At 37.9% G+C, this 11,554-nt stretch overlaps 1 long non-coding RNA gene and 1 other non-coding gene across 7 annotated transcripts; both read left to right on the top strand.

The window, feature by feature from the left end:
• The first annotated feature begins 1,010 nt into the window (after positions 1 to 1,010).
• LOC115068769 lies at positions 1,011 to 10,624 on the top strand. Of its 6 annotated transcripts, XR_003848113.1 has the most exons (5): positions 1,011 to 2,358; positions 3,733 to 3,862; positions 5,731 to 5,939; positions 7,195 to 7,255; positions 7,737 to 10,624. It is a non-coding gene; the product is annotated as an uncharacterized LOC115068769 (long non-coding RNA). The 6 variants fall into 6 exon arrangements; XR_003848116.1 differs by having other exon boundaries at positions 1,011 to 2,171; positions 3,760 to 3,862; positions 7,195 to 10,624; XR_003848115.1 differs by having other exon boundaries at positions 1,011 to 2,171; positions 7,195 to 10,624.
• LOC115068773 lies at positions 1,734 to 1,836 on the top strand. Its single transcript, XR_003848121.1, has one exon. It is a non-coding gene; the product is annotated as a U6 spliceosomal RNA (small nuclear RNA).
• Positions 10,625 to 11,554: the final 930 nt, after the last annotated feature.

Below are 11,554 nucleotides of genomic sequence, written 5' to 3'. Positions count from 1 at the left end.
ATAGTAGAGATAGATAGAGGCCAGACGTGGCCTAACAACATTTAAACCAAGAGTGCTGTTCTTTGTATGTTGAAAAAGAAGAACGAGAAGTCTCTCTTGAGAATTACCAGGGCAGGTGTTTGCTCCCTGGGGAAGTGGTAGGAAACCTACCCCTGACATGGTATTAATTGGGGGGAAAGAAATTCTTTTGGTTTTTACATCTCTGCTTGATATTCAAGTCAGGTGTTACCTATGGAAAATGAGTTTGGATGTTCCTGGAGGTCTCTAAGGGAAGAATGAGCACTTTCTTAAGCCATTAAGATCATCTAGAGCTCTTGTTTCCCAGTGCACATGAATATGAAAGCTGGTAACAGAATGAACATGGTATTTGGAATGCGTTCTAGAATGTACTTGGGGGAACTGGCAAGGCTGACTTAGTTTTTACTGATTTGTCTGTTTAGTAGGTAGAGGGGGCTGCCAGTCTGGCAGTTTGCACTGGCAATAAATCACAACTAGACATTTTATTTAAAAATTGGCACTGGCTTGGGAGAGGTGAGGGACTGTCAATTTGTTTTTATTTTGAGGCAAAGCACAATCATAACACAAACAGGCCACCTGGAAACTTTAGCCCATATGCAAAAGCATGGTTCGGGTCTGTGGCTATTGCAGTTGTGGAGAGTGCAGGGCTAAATCAGAATGTAAGGATTCCTGGCTTGGAAGACCCTGACAGACCTGTTCAACCTGAGGCAACCCGGCTGGAAACCATGCTGATTCTGGAAGTGTGCTATAGGAAAGAAATCATTGATATAATATGGGGGATAAAGTCTGTTTTTCTCTTCTATTGAGTTCTCACAGAGCACATTCAGAACATACAATTAATGCACTCCACCAAATCAGCCCAACATGAAAAGTTGAGCTCTCCCTTTCTTTCCCTCTTTCTCTCTCTCCCCTCCCTCCCTCCCTTCCTCCCTGCCCCTTCTTGTTCTCTCATTCTTTATCTGTTTCTTTAATTTTTTTAATCTTAAATTTCACTTTCAAAGTGATATATCATGATAAATTAACTCATAGTTTTGAGTGACAAAATATTTTAAGGTAGGGTCTGGGGGTGTGGGTCAGTGTAGAGTACTTGCTTAGATTGCATGAGGTTCTAGGTTCACTCCACAGTACACACACACACACACACACACACACACACACACACACGAAGGAAAAGCTTGCCTTGGATTCTTACCACTACAACATTGAAAATAGCTAACCGTTCCTCACTTTTATCTGTCACCTACTTCTCTGACTATTCCTTACCTTTAAACATCAAACTTTTAAACAAATTTTTGAATTTTTCCATTTTGAAAACATGCGTTACTTTTTTATCAGAAAGTTGTGTTGAAAATACATTGATTCATCAAGTTGCTAGCCTTTCTGTCTTCATTTACATCGATACTTATAAATCTTGACTGTACTCCACCTGTTACTATGCAAACTATTAGAATCTAGTACCAATAGAGTTGTACTGACAGCCATAGCGACATGAAGAGCTAAATTTGTTCACTTCTCAGAAATACCTAATTTATTCTAGAAGCTACAAGTATTTAAATTTGCCTCAACTTTACTTTCAGAAACATTTTCACCTCTCTTATCTGATTTCACATGTATAATTTTTGTGGCACTATCTACAAAAATGTAGGAAGAATATACACCCTCATTTCTGCTTGGTAAAATCATTTCAAGGGATCTAAGTATCAAGGGTCAACGAGGAATGCCCACTTCGGCAGCTCACATGCTAAAATTGGAGCGGTAAGATTAGCATGGCCTCTGCGCAAGGATGACATGCAAATTCGCTAAGCGTTCTGTGTTTTTCAACTGCCAGCAGGTAAGATCCACAGATGCAATGACCCCCAGGGGAAACAATGCGTACTGCCCCTAGTCCACGGGCTGGTCCCATCCTGCCCATAGCGAGGTGCCCCACAGTGAGACAGCACACTAAGTTCCGAGCTGGTAGGAGCTTTGGCCTGGAAGAGCTCAGGGTGCCTTGGACCACTGGCATCTCTGTGGACCCAAATCCACTAAATCCCCACAGGCCAATGTGCAGTGGCTGATGGAGTACCGCTCCAACTTCATCCTCTCCCCCAGGAAGTCTTTGGCCCCTGGAGAAGAGAGACACCTCTGCTGAAGCACTGAAATTAGCCACCCAGGTAACAGGACCAGTGATGTCCATCTGGGCAGTCTACAAAAAGCAGAAAGCCATCAAAGAGGAAGAGAAGAATTTATAGGCGTTTACCACTCTTTGGTGGCCCATGCCAATGCCTAACTCTTTGGCATCGGGCAGAGGGCCAAGGAAGCTGCAGAGCAAGATGGTGAAAAGCAAAAGTAATACTCTTGGTGGGTATTGTAATAGATTTTCAGCAAAGAGAAAAACAAAACAAAACCAGAAAGCAAATGAGGAAACCATTGATGGTGTGCTGAAAGCATTTGGCACTGGGCATTTCTGCTGGTATTCAGGACTCATATTTAAAGATATGTGACATTAATTAATCAGAAAAATTGACTGCATTAAATATCTGACCATGAGAATTTTTCTTTGTCTTAAGATACATAATATCATATTGCTTATAAAATACTGCTGAAAGTTCTCCCATGAATGTAGTCAGGAATCTGTACAGTGTTCCATAAACTGTTGGCTAATAGGTGATAATATTCATAAAATGATACAAAGAAAAGCAGAGAAATAAGAACTAACCCCAAAGCACCCGCTTAAAAAAGATCCCAGAATTCTGCCAGTTTGAACATATCCAATGTACATCAAATGTCAGCTCAGCAGACCTTCATGTAGATAGATTGAGATGCAGCTTATACAAGCCGGAGGAGGAAATACAGTGTTGAAAGGTCCTGGGTAGCCTCCAAATGATGCAGTAATTAGCAGGTGTTTATATTTTTCATTTGGTTTGCCCACAGGTACTGTTTTGGAAACAGTACCATAAAGATTTTCATCTTGGCATGTGTCTCCAACATTTGTTTGGATTCAATATACACATTAATTTGGATTGAAATTTTCTGATCTGGATTTTTCCTACTTGATGGCTGTAGGTGCTAACACATGTTTATAAGGTTCTTGGGTCTTCCAAATAACCTGTTAGTTTTAGGATATTGAACTCTTTGTATTTTCTCCCTCTAGTGTTATGACCATTATGGAGCATAAATTGTGTGTGTGTGTGTGTGTGTGTGTGTGTGTGTGTGAATTAAAATGTCACTGCAAATAAAATCTCACTTTGTAGATTCAGAATTCTAATCTTATTTTCACTGTTTTATTTTAAAAGTCCAAGTTCTTATTTATCCTGAAGTTTTTAACTGGATAGCTTAGTCTGTTTAAACAAAACTACCAAAGACATAAGATAGCACATAAAGACAAATTAGAGAATAATAAATGCTAATAATATCTTATTTTATAAGTAAAATGTCACTGATACTAAGTTCTTTAAACACAGAAAGGCACATCCACGCATGTCCATTCTGGCACTTGCTCGCTGGCTAACTCAAGTAAAAATAGTCTCTGAGGGACAGAACTGCAAGGCTGGTGCCAACTTCCCCAACATACCCAAGAATGTCTTTATTTAGAACCTCCCATGTGCTATTTCTTTAAATCTCTGGAATCTCAGGGAGTTTCCCATTCCTCTACATGCTTGAGACATTTCAGGGTATGGTAACCCCCTCTTGGAATCCTCTAACTCTACTGCTTTAATTTTAAATTGTGGGCAGTGATTGACTACTGTTCCTTTGACAAAGGAGGGTGAGATTCCCAGTAAGCATCACAACGTATCTGAAGATTATTGTGGGTGAAAGGAGCCAACTCAGTGAGGCACCAAAGCTTCCCTCGAAGGCAATCTTGGTAAGAAAGAGATTTTAGTCAAGGTTTTACATCAAGAGCTTCATGAAAAAGTGGAAGGAGGCACATATCGCAGTGTCGATAGAACACAGCATAATTCCTGGTGGTTCATAGGTCACAGTTCATCTTTGCCAAAACCCAAGAGAAGATAAACGTTCAATCTTTTTGCTTCAAATTTTAATGATACAGGAGGCTTGAATTTTGGTAACATATTTGCTTTCTGCACAAGTAATGACCCTTTGGCTCTTTTTGAGCTAGATCATGATAATTTCTGAGGCAATCATGCTATGTGAAACTATTAATATGTATTCAAAATTATATCATGTTTACATGCCATATTTGTGATATAAACACATCACCACCTTTACAATAAAGCAGAATGTGCTACTGTAGAGAACTCCCTTTCACTTATGAACGTCTGAGTCTGAGATTCACACAAACCACACTTTTGTTTGACTCCAAAATGTGGGTGCCAAATGAATCTACTGCACTAGGCTTATGAACACTACTGCAACTGTGCAGCCACTATTTCTCCACTGGGAGAATTGTTTCAGCAGATAAACCATCTGGCTTGAAACACAGCCCTCTTTGAAAATATTCCCCATTATGTTAGCTCTGAAACAATGTGTACAACTATGCTCCAGTGGAGGACATGGTTAGGAGAAATTCAATGTCATACAATATCTTCTCTGTAATCCTTTGCTAAATGTAAAAAAAGAGGTAATCAAAATGCAATATTTTAATTCTTTAAAGAGTCATTGTGTGTGTGTCACAGACGAGGAAAATTCAGGAAAATATTTAATAAGGAAAAAGGATGGTGTTTAGTGTAAAGACTTTTTCCTTAAGGATTGCCCATAGAAAATGTGGTTCCTTTTGTCACAAAGTGTCATGAAAATATCTTGTTAATGATTCGTATTCATTAATTTGCTTTTGCTAAGTATTTTCATATATGAGTTCTTATATGTGCTAGGAATTCTTGGAATCTAGTATTTCTAATTATAGGTTCTTATGTGAAATTATGTGACTCAAGGTGATTATGAACCAGGAACACTCTGGAAAAATTAAATGACAAGTATAAATTGCACAGTGGGAACAGGGATATTCATAACCAACTAGGGACATTTGTTAGAACAGGTTTTAAGACTAAAGCAACAAAATGTTACTATTATAGAAGCAAGCTAAATGGGAAAAGGAATTAAAATTATATTATTTATATTTGAAACTATTTAGAGTGATATCCAAAAGAAAACTTTAATAAAGCCATAAGAATGTTAGAGAAAACAAGTGAACACCTCTCAGTATGTCATACTGAGCAAACACATAGGGGAGAAAGCGGGGGCATTTGGCCATTGGTTGGGGTGACTGCAGGAGCAATGGCATAGCCCTGTGGTGAAGTTCTGGGAATCATCACAAAGAAGAGAGAGTGAGAAGAATGAGAAAGTTTTAGGGAACAGAGCTGCTTAATCTGTTGATGAGAAAGACCGATGTCACAAATGATAATTCTTTTGGGGAAAAAAAATGGTGCATAGAGAGCAAACGCTGACTTTTTTTTTCCTTCAGAGTTGCCTGGTATGTCAAAAATTCTCAATGTTTGATCTAACGCTTACTGGGTGTTACTTAGTCCTGGTTCCTTGCTCTCCTTTCTAGCTTCTTCCATCACTTTTGATTAGCTGTGCAAATTTGTACCTTTCAAATGTCTCAACTTTATGTTTTCAAGAAGTTGTCATTTTTTTCCTAGTTCTTCTCTAAATGAGAGAACTAGAGCCCATTGAATTAAATCATTTTTTTTTTCCATTTTACAGTTTTATTGTGCTGGATAACCAAGTGCTGGCATTAATCATTGGCTTTATTCCACATGCTGTCATTTCCAGGTAATGGTGATTTCCAAGTAATGGTTTCCAACAAGAGGCTTGCTGAATCACATTCATTGACCTAAGGACCCAGGAGGATCTTGTGGAAGACTGACCTACGTGGTCTTACAAACACAAACAGGAGAGTAGAGCTGTGTTGAGCACTAGGATGGCAAACAAGAGGATGAAAGCAGTCAGTACTTATTGTATATTTAAGTGCTGCATTGCTAGTGAGTGGACTGTATTATTCTGTATTCATTTCTTACAATCATCTTAGAAAAAAATCTTACAATTGTTCCCCAATATTGGAGCCCATAACTGTTCTGCCTTATGGGAGACAGAGTGGACAGGAACTTCGTCTGATTGTGCTATTGTTTCATTATACAGAGATTCTCAATGTAGGCTAGGAATGCACTATCTATTCCTAGAAGCTCTGGGGTTTTCTCAGTGCATTCCAGGGCCATTAGCTGGAGCAGACACTCTATTAAGTTATATTGTGTCTATGTTTATGAGGAGGAAGTGAACTCTGGATTATGTCTCTAGCAGGAAAAGAACAATCAGCAATTAATGTATTGGACTTCTATGAAGTCTTTGGTAAAGGTTAATGATCATGCTAATACTCTAACGTCTGCTGCTGTGAGGAGAGTACTTAACACATGAGCTTGTTTTTGCATTCCCTAATATTTCACCCTTCTTCAGAAGTGAGTGAGGTATAATTCTATGTGGTAAGGAAACATTTTGGAGAAGAAACAGAGGTATCATTCAATATTAACAAGCTATTTGAATTTTTAAACATTTCTTAATCCTCTTGGAAATGCATAGATTATCTGTGTTCTGCCTATGAATGTACCTTCCCCCCACCTTGTGTGTGTGTGTGTGTGTGTGTGTGTGTGTGTGTGTGTGTATGTTTGTGGTGTGCTTACTAAATGGCCAAAAGTACGACATTCAACTTTAAATGTTAAAAATTTACTGGAAATAATACAAATGCAGATACGGGACATAAGATGAATCTTTAATTTTTTAAAGACAAAATCCAAATAATTCTTATTGTAGATCAGAATGTAGCTTCTCTGAAGGGTGATCAGAATTTGATGAAGGAAATATTGGATGTCATATACATAAAATTGAACTTCCCGAAAACATTTTAAATTATTTTACATATGATTATTATTATTTATCATATGTGTATTATGTGTGTATATAGAGAGAGAGAGAGAGAGAGAGAGAGAGAGAGAGAGAGAGAGAGAGATATTCAAGTGCCATGGTGTGCAAGATGAAAGAGGAGAACTTCCAGGAACTCTGGTATCTCCTTCCACAGTGGATTGGGGGTAGGAATGGAGATTGAATTTAGGTTCTCTGGCTTGTACAACTGGCCCCTGGAAGTATTTTAAGTGAACAAGTTTTAGAATTGAAAAGACACATGCCCAGTGACCATAGCTCCAAGGATGAGGTTCTAAGAAAATCTGAGGCATTCTTGTCCCATAGGGGTGGAGAAGAGGCCGGTGGTGAATGATTTACTTCTCTGCTGCCCTGTGCGTTTCTTCAGGTAAACTGTGGTTCTCCACTCTTCTAAACTTGACAAAGAAAAGTCAGTGCAGTTGTCCAGGTAGGTTCCCTCCCTGTCTTAGATGAAAGAACTCGAAACTCAGTAACCCAAAGCAGACTTTATAATCTGATGACCAGGACTATTTATCCAACTAAACTAAGCCATAGTTGAAGTTTAAAAAAACAAGAACTGAAAACCAGCGCCACTAACTGCGCTGAGGTGTCAGCGTGGAGGGCAGGTAAGGTAGATTAATAACAGGCCACTCCTAAGAAGGTTTAGGCTCTTACTGTCAGAGGGTAATAATTAATGATCAAGTGTTAATGGAGATACTGGGCTGTTGATGTCATTAATTCAGCTCAGTGGAGCCCGTTCTGCCCAGGACCTGCCACAGCTGTCACTGCATTTGCTTAATTATTCCAGTGCCTTCGGGCTCTTTTCCTTTCAATTTTTTTCCTTTACCCTTTTCCCTTCCTATCTATAGGACTTTATGTTTTCACTGACACAAAATTATGAAGAGCTCCTGGTCCCTGGGCAGCGCCAAGCCAAAAATACATGGAAACCCAAAGGCAACGAAGGAGATCGGAACTTTTTTCTTAGAAGAAAAGATGGAAAATGCTGAAGAAAGGCCATCTTTAAAAGGCCTGATTGTGCTGATTTAATTTTGGGGTTCTTTAAGGATTTGTATGCTGAGAGTGAACCCTGGGCTGTGTAAAATGTCAAAGTGCTCACCCTCTCCCACAATCTAACAAAGATAATACAGAAAAAGTGGCTCAAGAGTGTTGGTAAAACATTAAGGCTGCACAATCATCCATCCATAAGGGGACCAGAAAGTTAGCTTTGCTGGGCAAATTGAGGCAAGGCAACACAGGGTGAGGGAAATGCCACTGCGTCTGTGGGAGCTGTGAATGTGCCCGCTGTGCTTCCGGAGCCTCTTGCGTTAGCTTTGCTTCTCTCTTGTCAATTGCACCGCTTTGAGTTTAGAGAAAACCACTTTTCTGCTTTCTAAATATTATTTGGATCTTTCTCTCCTGGGTTGGCCCAGTTATCACCAAAGTTTTCACTTTCTCACTTACTGATTGGAATGGTGTATTTATTCATTTTATATTTTGTGTTTTCCGGTTTTCAAATTGTGTAATTCAAAAAACCCGATTCTTGTTTTTTAGACACATTTCTACTTCTGATGAGTCAAAGTAATCCATGCTTCTTGAGCATCCAGAGGAGAACACTGCTTGACTCACTTCCAAACTCAAATACTTAAAAATGTGAGGCACGACAAGGATTTTAAATCTCTTTGCACTGTACATGGCTATTTAAAATAATTGAAGCTCTTCAAATTTTTATATGTGCTCAAATTCGGAAGCGATCAGTTCTGAGCATGTGCAGGTCACAATGATTTAAAGTCATTAGAGTCTCCTCAATTTACCCTAAGTGTTTCAGCTTGAGAGTGACAGAGGAACCTGGACTGTGACGGTGACAATGATTTAACATTGTCATTGCTCTCAGATGGAATGCAGGTGATTGAAATTATGGACCCTTGTGTACATTTTATAAAATCACTGTTAAAATGACTCATATTTTTAGGCCCCAAAGATATTATTAGCTACCAGAAAACACATTTAACTAAACCACTTAAAAATGTACCATAGCATAATTTTACTGTCATAGTCCCATTGATGACCTGATTGTAACCACAGCTTTAAAGCCAAATGGTCAAATTTGGCATGAAAAACAATGGTTGTCTTCTAGGCCAAGCCTGGAGAAATAAGTGTTCAGTAAAAACACCTGATGCACTCTGGTGACATCAGAGTCTGCGTACACAAATTATGCTTTTTTTTGCTCTAAATAAGAGGGAGGCTTTTTGGAGTATTGCATGAATTATGTCTTCTCACATAGTTTATTTAAACATCTTAAATAAGGCACTTTTATTAAAGATTATTTAACAAAAAAGGTCACATTATAGTATCTTCTAGATGAAATATATCTTCATGCCATAATACACCTTTTGCTCTGAGGGAATCTGAACCAAATGCAAAGGTATATAATTAGGAAACACACCAGCTGGATGATTTATTTGACCACTGAAGGTCATTCAGCATCCTCTGGTCTTTACCAAAGGGTAGTCCCAGAGCAGAAACACTGAAATGTTGCTGAGTGTCATGATGCCAAGAGTCTAACATGGAAGGCAGATGTATAGTTCAAAAGTTAATATTATATAGGAAAAAATCCAGTCATTAAGAATTCAGCTCAAATTCCTAACATGTTTTATTTGGGCCTCTGAAAGCACATCGATGCTGTTTTGCTTGATTTAAATGAAAGTGACAAAGGTGAGATTCCAGCTTATCTCTCAGTCACTTCCTGTCCTCAGTAAATGTTTTCATTTTGATAAAAATTAGGATAAGTTGATCATGGATTGGATTTAAAAAAAAACAAAACCCAAAACCTGGAGTTGGAGTTTGAAAGATTCTGGCTCATGAAAACAATCTGATCTTAGGAACCAGCTTTATAAAAACTCCATGTTTTTATTAGAGCAGAAATTCAAGAGAATTAGAAATAGAAAATGCTAATATTAGAAAGTATGTTGCATTTGGGATTTCCGTCGCACTAGGGATTGAGAGCCCTGAACTATGAAAACTCCCACATTTGGTATAGAAGTCAACTCTTGTACTAATTATTTTAAACAATAATTATATTTTTTATTTATTTTAATGTAATAGACATGTACAAATCTTAGTTTTAGCATTGTAAGATTGTTAGCATAAGAAAATGTTATAATAAATAAAAGATTAAATAAAATTGTTGTCAAGATCACAAATCTATAGATAAATGCATATTTAAAACATAGCTAAGTAGTTATAGATATCAGGAGAATGACAAGATTTGAACAATTGACAATAATTTGCAACATAGATGAATTAAGTAGAACTCATGCTTAAAGGTGATCAATATAGAAAAATACTTCAAAATACTTACTTTTCTTAATGTATGTATTGAATTTTATTATTAGTTTGAAACTTTGAAAGTTTTCCTTGTGTTCATGTGTTTTCAGTCTCCACTATTACTTTGCTGTTGAATTTTGATAGGCGTATGAACCTAAGAAAGTTTGTTCAATTATTTGTGCCTGTGCTAAATGAAGAATATGTCAGTGCACTAGTGTTTTGCTGCTCAGTAGTTGAACCAAGCCTTACTTAGGTTTCAGGTAGAATAAGCACAGTCTTTGCTGATCCCATGAGAATGCCTGGAGATCATGGAGTACAAAGCATGGTTGCACTAACACATCGTCCTTGTCCTCAGCTAGGTCTGCTTTGGAGCCCTTGGGAACTAGAAATGTTATTTTGAATGACTAAGTTGCTGTGTGTGTTTAAATTCTAGATATTCTCATAGTTCTAACTAATTAAACAAATTTAAAAAAACATTTGATGCATATTAATACAACATTTAAAATGAAGAATTCCATTAGCCCATATTTTAGGTTTAAAAACCAGAGGGAAATGTATTAATTCAAAAGCCTACTGAAAAACACACATTATGTGTATGTGTGTGTGTGTGTGTGTGTGTGTGTGTGTGTGTGTGTGTGTGTGTGTGTGTGTGTGTGTGTGTGTGTGTATAGTATGAGTGTACATGTATAACTGAAGGCTAAATAACAAAAACCACTGTATCAGGAAGGGGAAATGGAACCTCCCTTCCAGTAATAGGTCAGAGTAGTTCCAGAGACTCCCCAAATAATTCAGGCTATTGCCATATTTCCATAGCCCTTGATTACCTCCCAGAACTTGAAGGTAGGATTCTATTGCTGAAGATAGGGCATACTTTGGACAGAAGGTTTGGAGCAATTGAGCTGGAACTGACCTGGAACCCTCCTCCCTGAGGACTAGCTCCCATATTATCAGAAAATACTATGCAAAGTACCGAGGGAGAAAACCAATCAATAATTCCCATCCAGCTATAAAGTCTATGAACCATAACAATGACCAGTCCAGCAAATTATCACCACTGGTGCAGTAGTAGTAGCAGCTTTATCTTAGGAGTAATCAACAAATGTTTAATTGGACTTAAGGTCTGCTCAATGGCAGGGAACTCATGTGCTACTATAAATATAGTCAAATACACATGGCTGGAGAGGTCATAGAACCTAGAGAAAAACATCCTTTTGCCATATACCTAGACCAACCTAATTTCTTGCTGTATTCTAAATATGCATTCTTATATTTATAGATAAGTGTATCTTTTACTCCACATCAAAGAAGTTCCTTTGTGCAACAGATGGAGATTATTACAAAGTTCCACAAGTGGTTAAATACA

The sequence above is a fragment of the Nannospalax galili genome, unplaced genomic scaffold (genome assembly GCF_000622305.1).
Source record: "Nannospalax galili isolate Female #2095 unplaced genomic scaffold, S.galili_v1.0 scaffold87, whole genome shotgun sequence".
Classification (NCBI taxonomy): Eukaryota; Metazoa; Chordata; class Mammalia; order Rodentia; family Spalacidae; genus Nannospalax; species Nannospalax galili.
Note: the sequence above shows the minus strand (reverse complement) of the source record. Positions and strands in the feature narration are given on the sequence as shown.